We start from the raw sequence: 19,306 nt of genomic DNA, 5'->3' as shown, positions 1-19,306 counted from the left end.
CAGAAACCACAAGCTCTTTTCTCTCTTCTTGAAGTGACGCCACATTGCATCTTGCTGCATCTACCATCTTGCTGCACCAGGCTGACACATGAAGCAACTTTTCTGACCGCAAGCATCAGACCGCCATTGATAATTCCAGCATGTCCTGAAGAAAAGGCCAGAAAATCCATTGGGGCTGAATGCTTTCTCAGGGTGTAACTCGAACAAACGCCGCTTTTACTTCCTCCTAGGTGATCTCCGCATCGATGTGCTGAATTGTGATGCCAGGGAATTGAAGAGAGTTGTGGTTCAGAGTGTGCTGTCTGTTTTGGCACGTTCCCATAATGCCACTGAAGTGCTGGCAAAATGCCTGCATCCTGTCCTCTTGTCAAGGCAGAGTTCTATCATCGATTTGCAAGCTGATATGAAGTTCTTCTTCCGACATGAAGAAGCTTTCAAGTGAAAGAACTTTGAGTTGCAATCACCTTCTTTGAGCCACATAAACGCGAACGTTGGCGCCACGTGCATTTTTCAACCGCAACTAGACCAAGGCTCTAAATTTTCAGATGTTTGTAAAAAGTGAATTCCTCCAGAGATAGGGCCCTGCTGTCCATCACAATATCTAATTGGAAGATTAATTCGTTGACGATGGGTGACCGAAGTTTGATGTTAGAAGACCGAAGGGCGCTCCATCTCTTCAAGGCATAAGCAGTTGACGCCAGCTTTGCGTTATATCTGACATAGGGACCTTGAAAACAACCTCCATGAAGCTACCCCATTTAAGCCAGCATTTCTCAAACCGAAAGCACCGGCATGGCTTGAAAGCACTGTCAGCTGATAGAAATAGAGGGCAGTGATCTGACGCCGAGGAAGGAGACATCTTGCAGAAGCGAATTAGGGAAGGAGCTACTCCATTGCTCATATAAAGACTGGGTGAAGGCGTGAAGCTTCACTAGGGTGGTCTGTTGCTCCACATATACCTTCTTGACTTCTTCATGTAGGTACATATCCTTCAACTCTGAAAGCATTCATCACTACCCGGTGAACTTTGGAGTTGCTTTTATCTGCCATTTGGGCTATCAGATTAAAGTCCCCCGCAAGGATGAGTGAGGCAACATGGCTTTAGCCCCTTACCGTGCCCTTCTTGCCAACAGTGGCATTGACAGCCAGGTTGATCAAGGCCTTGATCTGGATCTGGAGTGATGTGAGGGGCATCTGGAAGGAAGTTGTGCAGCAGGCTAGGAGAGATTTAACATCATCAACCGCCTACTCGAAATTCTCACCGAGGCGGTGGCAGCCAACACGTTGAGCCAATGAACGCTCTTTGTCAACCAATGACCATATTGAAAAGCTAACTCTTCGTCAACCAATGACCATATTGAAAAGCTCATTTACCGCTCTTGGATCTAATCTGATATATGTGCATTTATCTGGGTTGCAGTCTTCCCCCAAGACAGTGGTATGCTTGACAAGAGTGAGGCGGCCTTGCAAGCAGGTGAAAAAAGATATGCAAAGTTAGCATTAGCATACTAGAAACTGTAGTTCTTCAAAGATATGCAAAGTTAGCATTAGCATACTAAAAAATTCAGCATCTAGCACAACAAGAAAACTAAAGTTCGTGATTAAAGCCAAATAACAAGCATCTAGCATGACAAGAAACTGTACTTACCCTTTTTCTAGGAATGTTGGATCACGCCAACAAAATGCATATGTCTAAACAAACAACATACTAGTACAACGGTTAATGTACTCGGCGAGAATGTACATGCTAGACATAAGATGTTCTTTGCCTATTGCCCATAAAAAAATTGCAACATTTGGAGACAATCCAGCAGAATACAAACTGAATATTTACATCAACCAATAATCTGGAAAGACCCAAAAAAACATCCACATCTTCATGCTTTTCTTCATTGTTTTCGTACATCAAAACATACACCTACATCCTTTCTTGCACTAGGACATGCACTCTGTTCTTCGTGGACCAAGAGAATGATGGCTAGATTTGAACACCACTCTATTATAGGCAGGAAGGAATTAATTATATTCAAAGATGTGCTAGAAAATATACATCATTCCCGGAGCCAGGATTTGGACATAGGGGGGGGGGGGGGGGCGAAGGGGACATGATAGATTATTCTAATAGAAGGCACAGCCCGTCGAGTACATGTTTTCTTTTAAAGAAAGTAGAATAAAAACGAATATAACATGATAAGGCTCATGATCTGTTTGTTATTGCAGTGAAAATCATCGACAAAAAGGAATAAGTAGTTAATAGTCTTACATCATTTGATAAATATATGATCTTTGCCTTCTATGTAAGTAAATTGTATAGGTCATCAGTAAAAATATAAATACAGTAATCAATCTTAATTCATAAGAGTGGAGCTTGTATATTGTTGTACCTTGATTAGGTCAAGATGCGTAGACATAATTAACAAACAACGATCTGATGCCTAGATGCCGCGGCGGGGCCACAGTGCATTGCTTCAATAGCGCCAGCAATCCAGTCAGTACCTATGAAATCCAGCACGGAAGCCATCATCTTTTAAGGGCCACAGAGATTGATGCTTTTAGGATTCAGATCGTGTATATGTCGTACCTTCAGGTTTCAGACTGCAAAGAACCAGAGATCGATCAATTCAGGCATACTCGTACCTCTCCATGCATGATGTTTGGTTTTCTGTTAATGTTATAAGGTTTGTTGATTCTGTATTGTATTTTTGACTTGCAGGTTGGTCACATTGGGCCGGGAGGCTACATCATCATTGCCGCCCTCGGTGTCGTCACCGTCGCCGCCTGCATCTACGACATGGTCCTTTGCGCCCGCTTCTTCTACGGTCCTCCTCCCACGAACCTGCTGGGCGCCCCGCCGGTCGTCGGCATCGTCATCAATGAGGGCCAGAGGGAGGCACGATGGCAATTGCAGGGGAGCCCTAGGTAATTAACTAGCGAGTAATGTGCGGCGGCATGCCGCGCCACAAGGAGTGACAAGCTATTTAGTTTTTTAATATTTGGTAAGTCGTCTCAGAATTTTATTAATGGCAAAGTAGTTCATACAAGGCCCTATTGATTTGCTTGAGGTTTGTTGTTTTTGTGAAGCTTTTGAGATTTTGTTGTATGTTCAACATGTGTGTATCTTTGTAGTGGCGAAGAGAATAATTGTGCACTATCCAGCTCATGTTGCTCCCACCGTGATCACTGAATTAACACATGAGTTGGAAGTTGGCAAAACCTTAAGCACACTAACTTGGCATAGATGTTTCAGAAAACTAAATCTGCACATGATGCGGAATAGGAAAAAATATTGGAGTTGGTAGAATTGCACCCGCTGCTATCACTAGTGCAGTACCGGGCAATAGCACCGGTTCGTAAGGCCCTTTAGTGCCGGTTCCATAACCGGCACTAAAGTGTGGGCACTAAAGCCCCCCCCCCCCTTTTAGTACCGGTTCAGCACGAACCGGTGCTAAAGGGAAACCACGCGGCACGAGCCAGCTCCGGGGGCCGGGAGCCCTTTAGTACCGGTTGGTAACACCAACCGGTACTAAATGTTTGTGGGTTTTTGTTTTATTTTGTATTTTTCAATTAAATTTGTGTTATCAATTTAATTTAGGATTGTTTTACGTTATAATGAGTTGTAGACGTCATCATCATCATCCTCATCATCGTATATTAATAAATAAATAAACTCTAGCTAGCTAAAAATTATCGTAATGTCTAATTACCACTATTTAATCATCATAGTCAATACCGCTAGCTATCTAATCATCACCAACACTGGCTAGCTTAAAGAGGAAACATTCACTTTGTAATAGAAGCAAAGATATCATCGAGTTCAACATAATCATCACCAACATCGAAGTTCAGGACACGGACATGAGACACTAATTAAGAGCATGAACTAGTGCTGCTCCCTCTCAGGTAGAATAGGATAGAACATGTATAGCTCTCCTGATTCATCATACTGGAGCATGCAGATGAATCTGTCTCCTAATCTTGGGTTGCGCTTCTCCTTGCTGCCCCCTAGTACTTCTCTGCGACCGTTAACAATTTTGCTCCAATCTTTCACTATTAAGCATTCTTCGCTTTCAGAAATCCTGAATGCACTCATGTGCAATGTAGGATATCTTGGCCGTAAGCTAACCATTGACATGTCACCTTTAGTCTCGATCCACTGAGGCACAACCGTCATCGGAAGTCCCTGTTGAAGAACATCATATAGTAATTAATATACTAAGCAATGAAAGTTTAGCTTCAAAAATAATGTATGCAAAAGATGCACTAATTAAGGACAAATAGTTAAAATCTTACCATCTTTTGATTATAGATGTGACCGTAGTTCAATACGATCACCATTGGTTGCACGTTTTGAGTACTAACATTTCTAAGTTCAGGAAAAAAAGTTTGTCTTGACAGTATTAAGATCCTCAAGCCATGAAACATAATGACTTATCTCCTCGCAGTTTAGTTGAGCCCCGGGGCAGTAGTAGGTCATGTCTACCAAGCGCCAGACATGTTTGTTTGAACCGAAATAAGCTGACAATACAAATTAGTTGTCAACTATTTTTGAATAAACTGTATCAAAGATATAAACATATGCATGCATGGTTGAGAAAAACTCACATAATGGTAGAACTGGAGGCGTTTGCACATCGACCCAGATGTCTATATTACCTTCAATATCATCTTTCGGACGAATATCAAAGGTGACAACCATACCAGGCTCAAATGCATAAGCCTTGCATAGTGCTTGCCAAGTTTTGCATTCAAAATGGGTGTATGTGTCTCCATTATATAATTTGACGTTGAAAGTATACCCATGCTCCGTCTTCAAGTAAACTCTCTTTACCTTCATATCATCTATAGCACTAAAACCTATCTTATCCAAGACAAAAATTCTTGCATGGCAGGGGATGCGCTAGTAGAATAGTGAAAATTTAAAATTATAAGTTGAAGCAAATGAAGCATAAGTTTTGCATTCAAATAATAATTGACAAAGTGACTTACTGTGTCAACTTCGAATGTCTCATCCAACTTGATGCTGAAGCGCCTACCATCAACAAGGAAATTTCTGTCGCACAGGCCGCGCTGGTCTTCTCAGTGTTCGCACATAATGAAATCTTTTTCGTCGTCAGATGACATTTTCTATGTTCATATAGGTGAAACATTAAACACCTATTACAAATTAGTTGTCAACTATTTTTGAATAAATTGTATCAAATCTCAGATACCTAAATTTTCTTACTAAAAATAAACTAGTTATATTAATTATTGAACTAGTTCAAATCTCATATACCTAAATAAACTAGTTCGACAATTTTCTTACTAAAAATAAACTAGTTATATTAATTATTGAACTAGTTCAAATCTCATATACCTAAATAAACTAGTTCGATAATTTTCTTACTAAAAATAAACTAGTTATATTAATTATTCAACTAGTTCAAATCTCTAGTTCGACAATTTTCTACCTATCTAATATTGGACATTAATCAAACATTCGATCATCTAATTAACTTTTATAAAAAACAGAAAATAAGTAAAAAAATGTGTGTGTGTGTGTATGTGTGTGTGTATGTGTGTGTAGTGTGTACGTATATATGTGTGTGTATGTATGCGGCCCCGTACGCCGCCGCCCCGTACGTACGAGCGGGGGCGCCGGCGTACGGGGCGGGGGCGGCGGCGTACGTACGGGCGCGGGCGCCGCCGTACGGGCCGGGTGCGACGACGACGAATGGCGGCGTGGCGGGTATACGCGAGAGCGAGAGACGTACGGGACCGCGGCGGGACGACGACGGACGGCGGCGTGCGGCGTTCGGGGCGGCGGCGGGGACAGCGACGACGACGACGGATGACGGGCGACGGGCGGCGAGGACGGGTTCGAGCGGCGCGCGAGAGGTTGGAGACGAAAGAAGTGGGGAGATCTAACTGAATTTTCGTAAGTGTTGTATATATAGGAGAGGCCTTTAGTACCGGTTGGAGCCACCAACCGGTACTAAAGGCCAACTTTGGCCAGGCCAAGAGGCGGGAAGAGCAGGCCTTTAGTACCGGTTGGTGGCTCCAACCGGTACTAAAGGGTGGTCTTTTGTACCGGTTGGAGCCACCAACCGGTACTAAAGGCCTCGCGCTACCACCCCAAAGTTTAGTCCCACCTCGCCGGGCGAAGGGCAGCCGCACTGGTTTATAAACCCAGCCGCGGCTACCTCTTCGAACTCCTCTATATAGCAGGCTTGTGGGCCTAAACTCTGCGCGCTGCCCTGTGAGTCTGCTGGGCCTTTAAGGCCTGTAATTGCACGCTTGTGGGCCTAGCAGGCCCACAGGCCAGCGCCCCAATTTTTTTATAGTTTTTTCTTTTCTGCTTTATTTTCTTCTATTTATTTCTGCGTAGTTTTTTGTATAGTTTTTACTTTTCTATTATATTTATTTTCTTCTATTTATTTGTAAGTAGTTTTATTCATCTAGTTTGCCAAAATTCAACATTTTCAGAGTTCATTCTGTAGTGATTTTCAATTTCACGGTCATTTTGTGAACGATTGAAAAATAGCAAATATAAATTTTTTTCTTTCCTGCTTTATTTTTTCTTCTATTTATTTCTGAGTAGTTTTTTCTTTTCTGCTATATTTATTTTCTTCTATTTATTTTTGAGTAGTTTTTTATATAGTTTTTTTCTTTTCAGCTATAGTTTTTTTTCTTTTCTGCTATTTTTTCTTTTCTGCAAAACTTGATGGTCAAAGTCTGGAATTATAACCAAAGTTAAAAAAAAGAAATGCCGACGTGCAATTAGTTTTTGCCATAACAGAAGAAGTCCGGAGTTGTAATAAGTTATTAAAAATAAAAAAGAGGTGCAATGCTCGTTAATTTGCTTCAAGCCTTTCGGAATAGTGTAAACTGCACTGCGCGTAGCTCCGTGCAATCTACCATATTCATGAAGGCTTGAAGCTAAGCAACGTGAGCATTGAGCCTCTTCTTCATCGTCTCTGCACTCAGGGCTTATAAACCGCTCCTAGTCCCTCTCTCTTGGCGAGGTGGGACTAAAAACAGCTTGTCATAATCTCATTAGTACCGGTTCATGGTACGAACCGGCACTAAATGGTGATAGTGGGGCCATAGCCTGACCGCAGGCTGACACAGCCTCTTTAGTACCTGTTCGTGGCATGAACCAGTACTAAAGGTTCGCCACGAACCGGTGCTATTGATCGCCGCCACGAACTGTTGCTATTATACACATTAGTGCCGGCTGAAATTCAAACCGGCACTATTGTGCTTCACGTTTGACCCTTTTTCTACTAGTGTATCATTCACACGACCTTGCATATTCCAGCCAACATAGAATATAATGTCAATATTATGCAAAAGAAAACACAACTGAATGATTAACTGAGAATAAAGTACATGTATAACATATTCTATCCGAATAGTAAAATACTTGTATTAATATCTAGACAATTTTTTGCATTTATCCATCTTGTTAGTATTACGTATTTTGAACATTGGTGCTGTCATGCCAAGATCTCCATAAATGCAACAACATATTTGTTGACAAAGGTGTATCTTCATAACACCATACTATAACTGTATTATCCGGAAATCGTAATACACGTGTGAATAATAGACACCAACATGTCCCTAGTAAGCCTCTAGTTGACTAGCTCGTTGATCAACAGATAGTCATGGTTTCCTGACTATGGACATTGGATGTCATTGATAACGGGATCACATCATTAGGAGAATGATGTGATGGACAAGACCCAATCCTAAACATAGCACAAGATCGTATAGTTCGTTTGCTAGAGTTTTCCAATGTCAAGTATCTTTTCCTTAGACCATGAGATCGTGTAACTCCCGGATACCGTAGGAGTGCTTTGGGTGTGCCAAACGTCACAACGTAACTGGGTGAGTATAAAGGTATACTACGGGTATCTCCGAAAGTGTCTGTTGGGTTGACATGGATCAAGACTGGGATTTGTCACTCCGTATGACGGAGAGGTATCACTGGGCCCACTCAGTAATGCATCATCATAATGAGCTCAAAGTGACCAAGTGTTTGATCACGGGATCATGCATTACGATACGAGTAAAGTGACTTGCTAGTAACGAGATTGAACGAGGTATTGGGATACCGACGATCGAATCTCGGGCAAGAAACATACCGATTGACAAAGAGAATTGTATACGGGGTTGTTTGAATCCTCGACATCGTGGTTCATCCGATGAGATCATCGAGGAGCATGTGGGAGCCAACATGGGTATCCAGATCCCGCTGTTGGTTATTGACCGGAGAGCGATCTCGGTCATGTCTACATGTCTCCCGAACCCGTAGGGTCTACACACTTAAGGTTCGGTGACGCTAGGGTTGTAGGGATATGTATATGCAGTAACCTGAATGTTGTTCGGAGTCCCGGATGAGATCCCGGACGTCACGAGGAGTTCCAGAATGGTCTGGAGGTAAAGAATTATATATAGGAAGTACTATTTCGGCCATCGGGACAAGTTTCGGGGTTATCGGTATTGTACCGGGACCACCGGAAGGGTTCCGGGGGCCCACCGGGTGGGGCCACCTGTCCCGGGGGGCCACATGGGCTGAAGGGGGTGCGCCTTGGCCTACATGGGCCAAGGGCACCAGCCCCAAGAGGCCCATGCGCCTAGGGTTTCAAGGAGGAAGAGTCCTAGGAGGGGAAGGCACCTCCTAGGTGCCTTAGGGAGGAGGGATTCCTCCCCCTTGGCCGCACCCCCGAGGAGATTGGATCTCCTAGGGCCGGTGCCCCCCCTTGGCCCTCCTATATATAGTGGGGGAAGGAGGGCTTTCAGAACATGCCTTTGGTTGCCTCCTTCTCCCTCTCCAACACCTCCTCCTCCTCCATAGCGCTTGGCGAAGCCCTGACGGAGTACTGCAGCTCCATCATCACCACGCCGTCGTGCTGCTGCTGGTGCCATCTCCCTCAACCTCTCCTTCCCCCTTGCTGGATCAAGAAGAAGGAGACGTGGCTGTTCCGTACGTGTGTTCAACGCGGAGGTGCCGTCCGTTCGGTGCTAGGATCTTCGGTGATTCGAATCACGTCGAGTACGACTCCCTCATCCACGTTCTTTGAACGCTTCCGCTCGCGATCTACAAGGTACGTAGATGCATCTAATCACTCGTTGCTAGATGAACTCCTAGATGGATCTTGGTGAAACCGTAGAATTTTTTTTGTTTTCTGCAACGTTCCCCAACAGTGGCATCATGAGCTAGGTCTATGCGTAGTTCTTCTTGCGCGAGTAGAACACAATTTGTTGTGGGCGTAGATGTTGTCAACTTTCTTGCTGCTACTAGTCTTATCTTGCTTCAATGGTATTGTGGGATGAAGCGGCCCGGACCAACCTTACACGTACGCTTACGTGAGACCGGTTCCACCGACTAACATGCACAAGTTGCATAATGTGGCTGGCGGGTGTCTGTCTCTCCTACTTTAGTTGGAGCGGATTCGATGTAAAGGGTCCTTGTGAAGGGTACATAGAAGTTGACAAATCACGTTGTGGCTTTCACGTAGGTAAGAAAACGTTCTTGCTAGAACCCTACTTCAGCCACGTAAAACTTGCAACAACAATTAGAGGACGTCTAACTTGTTTTTGCAGCAAGTGCTTTGTGATATGATATGGCCAAAGTTGTGATGAATGATGAATGATCTATATGTGATGTATGAGATGTTCATGCTATTGTAATAGGAATCACAACTTACATGTCGATGAGTATGACGGTGACAAAATGATCATGGAGCCCCAAGATGGAGATCAAAGGAGCTATGTGATATTGGCCATATCATGTCACTATTATTATTTGATTGCATGTGATGTTTATCATGTTTTGCATCTTGTTTGCTTAGAATGATGGTAGTAAATAAGATGATCCCTCATAATAATTTCAAGAAAGTGTTCTCCCTAACTGTGCACCGTTGCTAAAGTTCGTCGTTTCGAAGCACCACGTGATGATCGGGTGTGATAGATCCTTACGTTCACATACAACGGGTGTAAGACAGATTTACACACGCAATACACTTAGGTTGACTTGACGAGCCTAGCATGTGCATAGACATGGCCTCGGAACACAGAAGACCGAAAGGTCGAGCATGAGTCGTATAGAAGATACGATCAACATGAAGATGTTCACCGACGTTGACTAGTCCGTCTCACGTGATGATCGGACACGGCCTAGCCAACTCGGATCATGTTATACTTAGATGACTAGAAGAGGGTTGTCTATCTAAGTGGGAGTTCATTATAATTTGATTAGATGAACTTAATTATCATGAACTTAGTCTAAAATATTTACAATATGTCTTGTAGATCAAATGGCCAACGTAGATGAACTTAATTATCATGAACTTCAACGCGTTCCTAGAGAAAACCAAGCTGAAATACGATGGCAGCAACTACACGGACTGGTTCCGGAACCTGAGGATCATCCTCATAGCTGCCAAGAAAGATTATGTCCTACAAGCACCGCTAGGTGATGCACCTGTTCTCCCTGCAGAACAAGACGTTATGAACGCTTGGCAGGCACGTACCGATGACTACTCCCTCGTTCAGTGCGGCATGCTTTACAGCTTAGAGCCGGGGCTCCAAAAGCGTTTTGAGAGACATGGAGCATATGAGATGTTCGAAGAGCTGAAAATGGTTTTTCAAGCTCATGCACGGGTCGAGAGATATGAAGTCTCCGACAAATTCTCCAGCTGTAAGATGGAGGAAAATAGTTCTGTCAGTGAGCACATACTCACTATGTCTGGGTTACATAACCGCTTGACTCAGCTGGGAGTTAATCTCCCGGATGACGCGGTCATTGACAGAATCCTTCAGTCGCTTCCACCGAGCTACAAGAGCTTTGTGATGAACTTCAATATGCAGGGGATGGAAAAGACCATTCCTGAAGTATTTGCTATGCTGAAATCAGCAGAGGTAGAAGTCAAGAAGGAACATCAAGTGTTGATGGTCAATAAAACCACTAAGTTCAAGAAGGGTAAGGGTAAAAACAACTTCAAGAAGGACGGCAAGGGAGTTGCCGCGCCCGACAAGCAAGCTGCCGGGAAGAAGCCAAAGAATGGACCCAAGCCCGAGACTGAGTGCTTTTATTGCAAGGAAAGTGGTCACTGGAAGCGGAACTGCCCCAAATACTTAGCGGACAAGAAGGCCGGCAAAACGAAAGGTATATGTGATATACATGTAATTGATGTGTACCTTACCAGTACTCGTAGTAGCTCCTGGGTATTTGATACCGGTGCGGTTGCTCACATTTGTAACTCACAGCAGGAGCTGCGGAATAAACGGAGAATGGCGAAGGACGAGGTGACGATGCGCGTCGGGAATGGTTCCAAGTCGATGTGATCGCCGTCGGCGCGCTACCTCTACATTTACCTACGGGATTAGTTTTGAACCTCAATAATTGTTATTTAGTGCCAAGTTTGAGCATGAACATTGTATCAGGATCTCGTTTAATTCGAGATGGCTACTCATTTAAATCCGAGAATAATGGTTGTTCTATTTATATGAGAGATATGTTTTATGGTCATGCTCCGATGGTGAATGGTTTATTCTTTATGAATCTCGAGCGTAATGCTACACATATTCATAGTGTAAGTACCAAAAGATGTAAGATTGATAATGATAGTCCCACATACTTGTGGCACTGCCGCCTTGGTCACATAGGTGTCAAACGCATGAAGAAGCTCCATGCTGATGGACTTTTAGAGTCTCTTGATTATGAATCATTTGACACGTGCGAACCATGCCTCATGGGTAAAATGACCAAGACTTCGTTCTCAGGAACAATGGAGCGAGCAACCAACTTATTGGAAATCATACATACTGATGTGTGCGGTCCAATGAGTGTTGAGGCTCGCGGTGGCTATCGTTATGTTCTCACCCTCACTGATGACTTGAGTAGATATGGGTATGTCTACTTAATGAAACACAAGTCTGAGACCTTTGAAAAGTTCAAGGAATTTCAGAGTGAAGTTGAGAATCAACGTGACAGGAAAATCAAGTTTCTACGATCAGATCGTGGAGGAGAATACTTGAGTCACGAGTTTGGTACACACTTAAGAAAATGTGGAATAGTTTCACAACTCACGCCGCCTGGAACACCTCAGTGTAATGGTGTGTCCGAACGTCGTAATCGCACTCTATTAGATATGGTGCGATCTATGATGTCTCTTGCCGATTTACCACTATATTTTTGGGGCTATGCTTTAGAGACTGCCGCATTCACTTTAAATAGGGCACCGTCGAAATCCGTTGAGACGACACCGTTCGAATTATGGTTTGGGAAGAAACCTAAGCTGTCGTTTCTAAAAGTTTGGGGATGCGATGCTTATGTCAGGAAACTTCAACCTGAAAAGCTTGAACCCAAATCGGAAAAATGCGTCTTCATAGGATACCCTAAAGAAACTATTGGGTATATCTTCTACCTCAGATCCGAAGGCAAGATCTTTGTTGCCAAGAATGGATCCTTTCTAGATAAAGAGTTTCTCTCGAAAGAAGTAAGTGGGAGGAAAGTAGAACTTGATGAAGTATTACCTCTTGAACCGGAAAATGGCGCAACTCAAGAAAATGTTCCTGAGGCGCCTGCACCGACTAGAGAGGAAGTTGTTGATGATGATCAAGATACTTCTGATCAAGCTCCTACTGAAATTCGAAGGTCCACAAGGACACATTCCGCACCAGAGTGGTACGGCAACCCTGTCTTGGAAATCATGTTGTTAGACAACGGTGAACCTTCGAACTATGAAGAAGCGATGGTGGGCCCGGATTCCGACAAATGGCTGGAAGCCATGAAATCCGAGATAGGATCCATGTATGAAAATGAAGTATGGACTTTGACTGACTTGCCCGTAGAGCGGCGAGCCATAGAGAATAAATGGATCTTTAAGAAGAAGACAGACGCGGATGGTAATGTGACCATCTATAAAGCTCGGCTTGTCGCTAAGGGTTATCGACAAGTGCAAGGGGTTGACTACGATGAGACTTTCTCACCGGTAGCGAAGCTGAAGTCCGTCCGAATTATGTTAGCAATTGCCGCATTTTATGATTACGAGATATGGCAGATGGACGTCAAAACGGCATTCCTTAATGGTTTCCTTAAGGAAGAATTGTATATGATGCAACCGGAAGGTTTTGTCGATCCTAAGAATGCTGACAAGGTGTGCAAGCTCCAACGCTCGATTTATGGGCTGGTGCAAGCATTTCGGAGTTGGAACATTCGCTTTGATGAGATGATCAAAGCGTTTGGGTTTACGCAGACTTATGGAGAAGCCTGCGTTTACAAGAAAGTGAGTGGGAGCTCTGTAGCATTTCTCATATTATATGTAGATGACATACTTTTGATGGGAAATGATATATAACTCTTGGACAGCATTAAGGCCTACTTGAATAAAAGTTTTTCAATGAAGAACCTTGGAGAAGCTGCTTATATATTAGGCATCAAGATCTACAGAGATAGATCAAGACGCCTCATAGGTCTTTCACAAAGCACATACCTTGATAAGATATTGAAGAAATTCAATATGGATCATTCTAAGAAGGGGTTCTTGCCTGTGTTACAAGGTGTGAAATTGAGCTCAGCTCAATGTCTGACCACGGCAAAAGATATAGAAAAAATGAGTGTCATCCCCTATGCCTCAGCCATAGGTTCTATTATGTATGCCATGCTGTGTACCAGACCTGATGTAAACCTTGCCGTAAGTTTGGTAGGAAGGTATCAAAGTAATCCCGGCAAGGAACACTGGACAGCGGTCAAGAATATCCTGAAGTACCTGAAAAGGACTAAGGAAATGTTTCTCGTTTATGGAGGTGACGAAGAGCTCGTCGTAAAGGGTTACGTCGACGCTAGCTTCGACACAGATCTGGATGACTCAAAGTCACAAACCGGATACGTGTATATTTTGAATGGTGGGGCAGTAAGCTGGTGCAGTTGCAAGCACTACAAGAATTCTGTTAATCCATGACAGATTCAATCCGTCACATATCTGTGCAAGACTGTCGTGGAAAGGAATACGTGACGAACACACAATCCGTCATGTATATCGCGTCATAATTTGACCACTGTACACTCCATGACGGATCATCCAAGACCGTGACGGTTCTTGTCCGTCATGGATGGCTCTAACCTGACGGCGTTAACCCATCTACCACATCAGCATCTGACATGGATATGATGTGGCAGCCCATGAAGTAATCAGCCCAATATGATTTCTGACCCACTAATTTTAGCTCAATCTAAGACAAACAGCCACATAGGAATCAGCCCAATTGAAATTTTGGCCCATTAGATTTTAGGTACATCCAAGGCCCACTAATTTCAATCCCAAAAATTAGCCCATCTGATTTGTCTTGGTCCATGAGAAATTTAGGAATGTCAATCTCCTTTCATAAAATATATACTCTGGTCATTCAATAAAAGAAAAAAAATACATAAACACAACAGAAAAAATTTGCACAAAAAACTTAAGATTACAGTTATAGCCGAACAATACATCTATCAAGGACTAGCAAAAAAAGAAACTTAAAACTACAAACACCCTGTGTTAATTCTGCAGCACCACAGCCCCGCTCAAGGCTAGCCAAACAACAACTGACAACCAGGGGTCATCTCCATGCATTTCTGGACACGGATCCAGCCATTGCCGCCAACTTCATTGGAGGGAAAACCTTATACGCCAATATCTCAACTCAACCCATGCTCAACATTGCCTGCACGTCAACAAACTGTAAGACGACATCAAAAAATGCAATGCATCTTGGCACGGCGCATACCCCGGTGGCATGGGGCGAGCGAGCTCATATTTCATGTATGTACTATTCTTCAATTATTTTTAAAGAATATATATTCTTCAATTGGTTTGTATATGGATAGCATTTTCCAATTACCATGCTCACTAATGAAAAATTACACCTTAAAAGTTAAATGTAGAAGCAAGTGGGCTGGTTTCTGTACGAACACCACGACCATGGTCTCGGAGCTACAATTATCCTATGACATTAAATACTTTTGTGATTGGAACAACATATAATTTTGTTGGACTACATAGTGAATCTTGGGATTAATCACTTTTATTAATGTGATAATTTCTATTTTGTTAATATTAATAGAAGAAAACATTTAACAGACAATGAACATGCGAAATATTTTCCTCATGGAAGATGGACAATTACCGGTGTGAGTCTTGGTCCTTCTTTTACCCTTTAACTAGTAAATTGTTTAAAAAGCTAGGGAGATACACCTACAATGAGTTCGAGAACAGAATGAGATTTATTTGTTATTCTATATTTCACTCAAACAAATTAGAACAGCTTGGTGGAACTGGCACATTGCTTTCCTATTTCTTATCATGTACTCCCTCCGTCCCAAAATTCTTGTGTTAGATTTGTCTAAATATGGATGTATCAAGTCACATTTTAGTATTAGATACATACGTATCTAGACAAATCTAATACGAGAACTTTGGGACGGAGGGAGTACTAATTTTAAAATGGACCTGATACGGATACACTAATTTTAAAATGGACCTGATACTGATACGCTGGTTCCATAAGTATCCATGCATTCTAGCACTGGGATACTATTGTAGTAGTTCGATAACCATGGTGCGGAAGTGCTGGAGCACAGTTGGTTTCATGAACCAACAGCAGGCAAGTGATTTTTGTTACTCATAAGTAAATCTGGAAAATAATTTGCAATGGTTGTCATCACGTTATGGGATGGTAATTCATACCATCCTGGAGGCTTGTGGTTATAAAATACAGTTTCAAGGTTTACATCAAAGATGCTTCCTCAGAACTTCAGAGTCTGAGCAACATGGTTATTAGCTCGCACCAGAGGCTGACATTATGTAATGTTGTTGGTGCTGAGAGAACAAAGCCATCTAAAGCTAGTCATAAAACTGGCATGCATATTTTGTGATACTGTAGTTTTGGCTAAGTGCTAGATCATAGGATCCATGATCCCTGAAGCAGACGCACACACTACATCACACAAAATACTCAAGGAACCATAGGCCGCCCACTCATTTTTGTTGCTACAAGTACGTCAAATCAACAAATGTATTTCTATGTCTGATGCACAGAACAAGTTTCTCACAAAACAATTCATAAAAAATATCGCCGGTATGTACAACCATAGCAGAAAGACTCAAATTTTGAACCATAGTTGTGGGAAAAGGAAAGTACAGAGCACATATTCCACAGGTAGAGTTCCATGTGCACGTTGAATGTGAAGAAATGAACTATAAAACATTTGACATTGCCATGGACACTGTCAGGTACAAGAATGTACCATGCCTTCAACATGAGCAAATTATATGCCTGAAACGTCTACGCAGACATGGAGTTTCCACATACCAAGTTGACCATTATCATCCACAACTGAACATATATGACAGATTACAAAACAAGCTTCTCGCAGAACAGATACCATGTATGTGTACTGCCAGTAACAGAGGGGCTCAACGTCCTGAACCATAATAACGGGAGAAGGCAGAAAGCACATATATACATACCGATAGTGATGTCGCAGTCACCAGTTAACTCGCCGTCGATGAAGAGCTGCAAGAGTGTGGGCTAGCTGGAGTACTCCTTGAGCCCCTGCTGGAGCGCCTCATTGGCGAGCACATCATGCATCTCAAGGTATGTCCAACGAGCGAAGGATCGGCAACACATTAATTCCATGAAAATGCCAGAATCACGAAAAATCTAGCTGCATCATAAAGACTAAGCAGTAACATACCTTGAGAAGTACATCAACACTGGCTACAGCTTCAGAGATAACAAATTAAGTTGTGTGCCAAAATAGATCATAACCACTGGCTCCATTTTCTTGAAGAGAAAATGCTACAAGACCAACTTCCAAGAAATCCATTCCTGAATTTTGAAACAGTACAAGCACATTAATTCCATGAAAATGCCAGATGAAGCCTAGTTTGCCACACCTGCCATTTAAGCACTTAAATAACTGACATACAAAACTAAGACAAACAGACAATAGACTACACCCCAACACATGAGAACATTACTAACCATGGCATAGGTCAAAATTCGCATGCATAAAAGCAGGGTTGCTCGTTCAGTTGTCCCTTGGATCAGTACTTCAGTAGCATTACTCAACACATACATCAATACATGAGATCTGAATCTAATTACCAGGCTAAATAATGTGTACTCAAACAATCTGAATTCAGTATCATGTCTATTTTAATGCACTCAAATCCAATATCAGGCCAATTAATGTACTCAAAACAATCTGAATCCGAGCCAGACATGAAATTCATATTGAGAACCCCTCCTTGTATGCGAGGAAGAAGAGTGGATATATGGGACACATGGACAAACAGCATGACAAGGATTTATTTGTTTGCAGATTGAGAACATGACCGTGACATACAGACTTGCATTTTTTAACACAACATATCTTCCAGTTCTAGAGTACCAAGAAACAGAACCTATCTATTGCACATGTACCCAGAAATAACTAAACAGGTAGCCATGGACATCACCAATGAACTTTGACAGAATACAAATGAAACGCGGACCAATCGACTAGCCCTGCAGTAGGTAAGATCAGAGCTTAAAGGGGACGAACCCATCCACGGAGATGACGAGGAGGAGCAGCACGTACGCGACGGGCAGAGACCCCTGGCAAAGCCGCAGAGGCAGCGCCTGTCGCTGCAGCGCGGATGGCAGAAGGGAGTGGCTAGCTCCGTGGCGGCGGCGCCACCTGTATCTCACCATAGCTCGCCGCCGACCGAAGATGGATCCGTGGCAGTCGCACGGGACATTAGAGACTTCCAAATCCGGTGGTAGAGAACGACGAGCTCGGCGCCGCTACCGCCACCTTGGCCTTCTCGTCGGTGTCGATCTGGTTGGATGGACAATGCATCATGGGTTTCGGCGGGACATGCGCTGCTCGAGTGCGACCGAGGAAGGCGGATTGATCTGCGCCGGGAGGAAATGGACCTGTCGCGACCACTACCGCCGCAACTCGAGCGCGTGATCTGGACTGGGGTGGGGTTACGGGCTTGTGGCCGTGGCCGTGGGAAAGATGGGGAGGGGGCGACGCACATAGAGGGGAGAAGAGAGGGGATCGATGGATCGCGAGAGGTGAGGCTGTTCTGCGGCGGCGCCGGCATGGAGCGGGCGGAGGAAGATTGGTGGAGTGGCGGCGGCTGAGGGAACGGGAGGATAGAATGGGGAATTAGGGTTAGGTGTGTGTGGAATGTGGAGTATAAATGGGCTGGCTCGAAATTTTGCCACCCTGCCGCGTTGGCCACTTAAAATTTTGCATCTCCTCGCTCTCTCAAATTTCAGGCGCGCACTTTTCTTTCCAACTTTTATATATGGTTGATTGACAAGTGGACCAAATAAGCGGGTACAACAGACACATCGGCAGAAGCCATCCATGACGGTTCATATGGCAACTAAAGAAAGAAAAAAAAGGCATAGATGGTCGATTCATGACAGTTTCTGTGACGGTCCTTCAATGCCCGTCATCAAGGGGCTGCCGTTTTGGAGGTTATTCGCGTCTTGTTCATCCATGACGGTTCCCGTGACGGTTTTCAGGAACGTCACCCGAAGTCCGTCATGGATTAACAGATTTCTTGTAGTGAAGCAGAGCATAGTGGCGGGATCTACATGTGAGGCGGAATACATGGCAGCCTCGGAGGCAGCACATGAAGCAATTTGGGTGAAGGAGTTCATCACCGACCTAGGAGTCATACCCAATGCGTCGGGGCCGATCAAGCTCTTCTGTGACAACACTGGAGCTATTGCTCTCGCAAAGGAGTCCAGGTTTCACAAGAAGACAAGGCACATCAAGCGTCGCTTCAACTCCATTCGTGAAAATGTTCAAGATGGAGACATAGAGATTTGTAAAGTACATACAGACCTGAATGTAGCAGATCCGTTGACTAAACCTCTCCCTAGAGCAAAACATGATCAACACCAGAATTCCATGGGTGTTCGATTCATCACAATGTAACTAGATTATTGACTCTAGTGCAAGTGGGAGACTGTTGGAAATATGCCTTAGAGGCAATAATAAAAGTATTATTATTATATTTCTTTGTTCATGATAATTGTCTTTATTCATGCTATAACTGTATTATCCGGAAATCGTAATACACGTGTGAATAATAGACACCAACATGTCCCTAGTAAGCCTCTAGTTGACTAGCTCGTTGATCAACAGATAGTCATGGTTTCCTGACTATGGACATTGGATGTCATTGATAACGGGATCACATCATTAGGAGAATGATGTGATGGACAAGACCCAATCCTAAACATAGCACAAGATCGTATAGTTCGT

The 19,306-nt window shown here is 43.4% G+C and overlaps 1 long non-coding RNA gene across 1 annotated transcript; it reads right to left on the bottom strand.

The window, feature by feature from the left end:
- Positions 1–14,555: 14,555 nt before the first annotated feature.
- On the bottom strand, positions 14,556–18,186 carry LOC125524363 (uncharacterized). The gene is made up of 3 exons (XR_007290702.2): positions 17,582–18,186; positions 16,503–16,863; positions 14,556–14,697 (listed from the first exon to the last, which is right to left on the bottom strand). It is a non-coding gene; the product is annotated as an uncharacterized LOC125524363 (long non-coding RNA).
- Positions 18,187–19,306: the final 1,120 nt, after the last annotated feature.

Source organism: Triticum urartu, chromosome 1A (genome assembly GCF_056163025.1).
Source record: "Triticum urartu cultivar PI428250 chromosome 1A, HENAU_Tu73, whole genome shotgun sequence".
In the NCBI taxonomy this organism is placed as follows: domain Eukaryota; kingdom Viridiplantae; phylum Streptophyta; class Magnoliopsida; order Poales; family Poaceae; genus Triticum; species Triticum urartu.
This window is presented reverse-complemented; position numbering and strand designations above follow the sequence as displayed.